The following is a 7,147-nucleotide window of genomic DNA, read 5'->3' as shown; positions in this document are numbered from 1 at the left end:
AAAGGCAGACGCTTAACCCACTGAACCACTCATATGCCCTGACATCCTTTACCGTAAAATAAAATCCTTTTTTTTTCCTGGTACAGGATTCAATGCAGAAATCACATGTAGCATTCAGTTGTCGTGTTCCTTTAATCTCTTTAAATCTGGATCACTTCCTCAGTTTTCCTTTGTTTTTCTTTTTATGACCTTGGTATTTATGAGGAGTACAAACTGTTATTTTGTAGAATGTCCCTCAATTGGCGTTTGCTTGATATTTTTTCATGATTAGATTCAGATTTGAATTTTTGGCAGAAACACCACAGAAGTGACGCATCTTTCTCAGTGCCTCACATCAGGAGGCAGGAAATACCAGTCTGTCCCCATATTCATGATGTTAATGTCCTCTTGGTGAAGGTAGTGTCCACCAGGTTTCTCCACAGTAAAGTTACCATTTTTCTAATTATAATTAAGAAGTAATTTGTTTAGGGGCACCTGGGTGGCTCAATTGGTTAAGGGTCTGCCTTCAGCTCATGTCATGATCCTAGGGTCCTGGGATCAAGTCTAGCATCGGGCTTCCTGCTCAATGTAGAGCCTGCTTTTCCCTCTGCCTGTGGCTCCCCGCGCTTGTGCTCTCGCTCTCTCTCTCTCGGACAAATAAATAAACAAAATCTTTCAAAATTTTTAAAAAAAACAAGTAATCTGGGATGCCTGGGTGGCTCAGTTGGTTGGACGACTGCCTTCGGCTCAGGTCATGATCCCGGAATCCCGGGATCAAGTCCCGCATCAGGCTCCCAGCTCCATGGAGAGTCTGCTTCTCCCTCTGACCTTCTCCTCGCTCATGCTCTCTCTCACTATCTCTCTCTCAAGTAAATAAATAAAATCTTTAAAAAAAAAACAAGTAATCTGTGGGGAGATCCTTTAATTCTATGTAAATATAGCATTCCTCATCATACTTTCACCCACTGGTTTTAGCACCCATTGATGATTTTTGCCTGAAACAATTACTACAGTGGTGTTTGCCATATAGTAATTTTTTAAATATTTTATTTATTTACTTGACAGAGATCACAAGAAGGCAGAGAGAGGAGGAAGCAGGCTCCCTGCCAAGCAAAGAGCCCCATATGGGGCTCGATCCCAGGACCCTGGGATCATGACCCAAGCCAAAGGCAGAGGCTTCAACCCACTGAGCCACCCAGGTGCCCCCACAGAGTAATTTTCTAATTTCATCATTTCTTCTACATTTAGTAGTTGACAACCCACTGTAAGGGAGTTTTCCCTTGTCCTCCATTCATTTATTTAAATTAGCTGGGACTTGTGGATTTTCTTTTAAGATTTTGTTTATTTATTTGAGAGAGAGAGAGAGAGGCAGAGATGGTGATGGAGATAGGGAGAGAGAGCGCAAGTGGGGAGGAGGGAGAAGCAGGCTCTCCACTGAGCAGGTAGCCCGAAGCAGAGCTCAATCCTATCCCAGGATCCTGGAATCATGATCTGAGCCGAAGGCAGATGCTTAACCTGACTCATAGATTCTTCTTAATTTTTAAAAGATTATTTATTTATTTATTCATTCATTCATTTATTTATTTATTGAGAGAGAGATGAGCAAGGGACAGAGGGAGAAGCAGGCTCCCCGCTGATCAGTGAGCCTGATGTGGGACTGGATCCCAGGACCCTGGGATCATGACCTCAGCCACCCAGGTGCCCCTCATGGATTCTTTATAAATTCAAATTCATTCAATGGATGGTCAAACAAGATGCTCCAGATTCACCTTGTACTTTCCTTGTCTCGGACCTGCAATCAACCATTTCAAAAAAGATCTCTGGTTCCTGTTAGTGGAAAATGATAATTAGACGAGAGAAATCAATTAGAGGTACACTGACTGGAGGAGAAGAAATAAAGATACCTTTATTTTCAGATGATATGGTTTTGTACCTGGCAAAACCTACAGAATTAATGATAAAACTGTAACAAAGTATTCAGCAAAGTGGAGGAAAGTAAAATTAACATAAAGAAGTCAATGGCCTTCATGGGGCACCTGAAGGGCTCCGCTGGTGGAACATATGACTCTTGATCTCAGGGTTGTGAGTTCGAGCCCCATGTTGGGTGTAGAGCTTTCTAAAAATACATGAACTTTCAAAAATAAATAAATAAAATAAAATCTTTTTAAAAAGACATCAATGGCCTTCATATATACAAATAATAACCAGTTAGAGGATATAATGATAGAGAAAACCCCACTTACAATAGCAGCAATGAAGATAATATACCTTAAGAGTGAATCTAACAAGAAATGCAACAAAAAAAAATCTATAGGAAGAAAACTTTAAACTGTGTTTGTCAAAACCCATAGATCTTTATAGCACACACAAAAATGAATCTTAATCTATGAAAATTAAAAAAAAAAATAAACCAGGAGGTCAGGGAATCCCAGGGTGGAATGCAGACTGTGACAACATTATCTAACTCTATTGCAAATAAAGGACATGACCTCACTGAAGGGGGCAGGAGAAGGCATGCTAACGTAAGTAACCTTGGAAAAGAGTCCTTTGACTGGAAACCCCAATGTTAAAGACAAAAGGAACCACAGAAAAATATTTAACTCAATTTTGTTAAAGTTATTTCCCACAGAGGTCCAAGTTAACAATTCTGATATTGCTAGACATGTTTATAGCAATTATATAATTACATAAATGGGTGGTGGATGGTTGGAGCCAGGTTTCTCATGTTTGGAGTGGGAACACATAAATAAGCAAGAAGAGATAGAATGAACTATGAGGTACTGGAATATCCGTATGAATTCATGTTTGTGTTAAAATACATACAGAGGGAGAGATACAGAAACCATTGTAGATATGTGTATGTGCATGAGTTAGTATACATACCTCTACTTACAGGTCAAAAGACAACTGACAGTCTGCGAGAAAATGCACGCAGTATCTTTAAACAGTAAAGCGTTCATATCCTCCATATACAAAGAAGTCTTGAAACTTGAGGGGGTAAGGTCAAAAAAGCCAATAAAAAAAGGGCAAAGGTTGTGAACAAACAATTCACACATTTAAAAAGTATATTGACATGGCCCTTCAATATGTAAAAAGTGTAATCTCACTCATAGTTGGAGAAACGCAAATTAAAACGACCCCAGGAGGATGGATTGACAGATTGTGAAATATCTATACTATGGGATTCTATTCATCAGTAAAAAGGGGAAAAGTACTGATATACACAGCAAGTTGGATGAATCTTTTTTTTTAAGATTTTATTTATTTATTTGACAGACAGAGATCACAAGTAAGCAGAGAGGCAGGCAGAGAGAGAGAGAAGGAAGCAGGGTCCCCGCTGAGCAGAGAGCCCGATGTGGGGCTCGATGCGGGGCTCGATTCCAGGACCCTGGGATCATCACCTGAGCAAAGGCAGAGGCTCAACCCACTGAGCCACCCAGGCACCCCAAGTTGGATGAATCTTAAAGGCATTATGATGAGTGAAAGGCACCAGATACATGAGTACATACTGTCTCATTCCATTTGTATAAAACTCTGAAAAAGACAAATATAATCTATAGTGACAAAAAGCAAATTAGTGGTTGCCTGAGGTATGGGGGCGATGTTGGGAAAGGGTGCGAAAGAACCTGTTGCGGGTGGTGAAAATGGTCTATATATTGATTGTGGTAGTCCTTACAACGTTATATACATTTGTCAAAACTCACTGAACTGTACCCTTAAGTATATATATTGTTAAACAAACAAACAACAGCTCCAAAATGGAGTTGCTTATGCACATCACCAAGCGAAGACTTAATTACAGTTTTGGCTCTCCCAGATATGAACTCTTACACCAGTCAATCAAGAATCACCCACTCATGGGGCACCTGGGTGGCTCAGTGGGTTAAGCCTCTGCCTTCAGCTCAGGTCATGATCTCAGGGTCCTGGGATCGAGGCCGCATCGGGCTCTCTGCTCAGCAGAGAGCCAGCTTCTCCTCTCCCTCTGCCTGCTTCTCTGCCTACTTGGGATCTCTCTCTCTCTCTCTGTCAAATAAATAAATAAAATCCTTAAAAAAAAAAAAAAAGGAAGCACCCACTCGGCACTAGTTTGGTGGTCTGACAAACTTCTGCCATCCCCTAAAGGAAAGTAACCTTGCAATAACCAACTTGGGCTTTCTGCTTGGAAAATTTCCTTATTCCTGCTCCCTTCTGGACATAAATGTCATTTTGTACAGCTTCTCAGGGCTCTTTTCCATCTGCTAGATTAGATACTGCCTAATTCAGATATGCTTTGCTCAAATAAACTCCTAAAATTTTTAATATGCCTACAGTTTATCTTTTAATTATATATATGGGGGGAGAGGGAGAGCATCTCAATAAATTCATGAAATTACAAATGGTAAAAAGCTCTGGCTGAAAATGCTTTCCCAAAGCAGGCAAATTATTTACCCCTATGAAAATGAGGACAAAAAAACCTTCAATAAGATATCATTTCTTACCTCTCAGATTGGAGAAAAAAATTTTTTAAAGGTTTTACTTATTTATTTGATGGAGAGAGAGAGAGAGAGAGAGAGAGAGAAGGAGCACACAAGCAGGGGGAGTAGGAGAGGGAGAAGCAGGCTCTCTACTGAGCAGGGAGCCCGATGTGGGGCTCGATCCCAGGACCTTGGGATCATTACCTGAGCTGAAGGCAGAGGCTTAGCCAACTGAGCCAGCCAGGTGCCCCTGGATCAGAGAAAATTTAAAAAAATGACTGCACAGTCTCTTGGAAAGGCTGTGGGAAGCAGGTTGTCAAATACATCACTAGTGGGCATGAAATGGGAACAGCCCTTTGGGGAAGAAATTTGGAGATACCCAACAAAACTACATCTGCACTTTTTGATGCAGCAATCCTATTTCTATGTATTGACCCTAAATATATGCCTCAGATAACAAAAAATTACATATACATACAAGGGCATTTTTTTGGCATTGTTTATAATTGCAAAGTATTGGAAACAACCTACGTGGGCAAACATAGGCGAGTGGTTAAATTACGATACATCTACAAAATGGGGTACCATGTAGCTGCAAGAGAGACAAGATATAGTGTCAAACGACAAATGCAAAGCACGCTACCCTTCATGCACGAAAAATAAGATAATATACATATATCTGTTCATTGAGCAAAAAGAAACACAGAATGGCTAAACAAGAAAGTAAGTAGACTGGTTACCTCCACAACGGTGGGGAGGGGCAAAATGGAATTCTAATAGAAACAAAGGAATCTGACGGTATTTCAAATGAATCACACAGCCTAATGGAAGGGGGCGAGGAGGAGGAGAACTAACCCAAGTAGTTCTTGAACACAGTATTTTGACTATCATCAGATTAAAGACAAAAGGAACTGCATCAAATAGTGAAGCTTCTTAAACCCAGTATTTTGACTATTAGACTGTTAGACTATTGGATTATTTGACTTTAGACTGCCATGAGCCTAAAGACGAGAGACTGTAAAACAACTATATTGACCTCTAGTTGGTAGGTTTGTTTTCTGCAGTCTAATGATTTAGCAATTCTGGTTACCTAATGGGTATTATATGATTGCACAAATAAGCAAATTTGTTGCGGATAATGAGAGTCCAGGTTTCTTTTCACTGAAGAAGGGATTTACAAATATGGAATGTGAGACAACTAGAATGAACCTTGTGTTGGTGGGTTGACATGTAAGGTATTAGTAATGAATTTATGTTTTCAAAATATAGGTACCTATAGCAAAATATGTAAATAGATATGTATGGCTAGATGGAGAACACATACATGTATTTCCTAGCTTTGTACACCGGGAGGGCCTAGAAACAATTACACCTCAATAGCAATACACACTTTGTCAACTGGCACTGAAAATAAGGTCAGACTGCACTCAGCCATCTAAAAAAAAAAAGAAATCTTACCAATTGCCACAACCTGGATGGAACTGGAGGGTATTATGTTAAGTGAAGTAAGTCAAAGAAAGACAATTATTATTTTATTTCACCCATACGTGGAATTTAAGAAACAAACCAGAGGACCACAGGGGAAGGGAGGGAAAAGTAAAATAAGGAAAAATCAGAGAGGTAGACAAACCATAAGAGATTCTTAACTCTAGGAAACAAGCTGAGGATTGCAGGAGGGGAGGTGGGTGGGGGGCTGGGGTAACTGGGGGATAGACATTAAGGAGGGCACTTGGTGTGATATGAACTGTTGAATCACTAAACTCTACCTCTGAAACTAATAATACACTACATGTTAATTAATTGAATTTAAATTTAAAAAAATAAGGTGAGTCTGGAGCATCTTATAATGCCAACAAGAAAGTGCAAAACAAAAACAAAAACAAAACGATGGGGGCATGCCAAGGGGACAGGGAAGTCAACTTGAAGGAGCTCCCGCTGGCCAAATCTGGGACAGTTTGAGCACCAAAGGAAATAATGATAGTGATTATAATTCATTGAACAAAGTAAGTCTGTACAGATATACATACATAAATGGGGGAGAAGAGAAAGCTCTTCCTTACTGTAGAATAGCAACTAATAAATACGAAAGGAATGTTGGTGTTAGAAAATCATCACTAAATACTGAAGCCAATGGTGCATAAATTTTGCATAGAAAGAATGATAAGGCAAAGGTGGTGAAACGTAAACAATGGACGAATCTGGGTAGGGGTACCTGGAATTTCCTTGTACCACTCTTGCTTTTGGGTACACTTAAAATGATATAAAAATTAAGTTACCGTCCCCCACCAAAGAAAGATAAAATAGAGTATGCTAGTATTGATAATGTCTCTAAACATGCTTTCTAATGTTGCTTCTTCCCAGATAAAAACTACCGCTTGGGTAGTGGGGTTTGTATAGGGAGCCAGAAAGCACAAGAGAGGCTTATAATGCATTTTACTACTTATTTGGATGTTCCTGGGGTTTCGCCATCCTGTTTTTGTTTTTGTTTTTGTTTTTTTTATACGAAGCTTTTTCTTTTGATTCACTGCGGTTCTTTCCTTTTGGGTATTTTACATTTATTTCTGGCTAAGCCCTTTACCTAACAGGATGCACGGCGTTTGTTAAGAAAATCAGCATCAAATCTTACCAAAAGAAAAAAAAAAAAAGCCAAGGGCTTCACCAGAGGCGGGATTTCCCTCTGGGGTCACTCGGAGGAGGGCGGGAACAATATTAGC

The sequence above is a fragment of the Mustela erminea genome, chromosome X (genome assembly GCF_009829155.1).
Source record: "Mustela erminea isolate mMusErm1 chromosome X, mMusErm1.Pri, whole genome shotgun sequence".
In the NCBI taxonomy this organism is placed as follows: domain Eukaryota; kingdom Metazoa; phylum Chordata; class Mammalia; order Carnivora; family Mustelidae; genus Mustela; species Mustela erminea.
Note: the sequence above shows the minus strand (reverse complement) of the source record.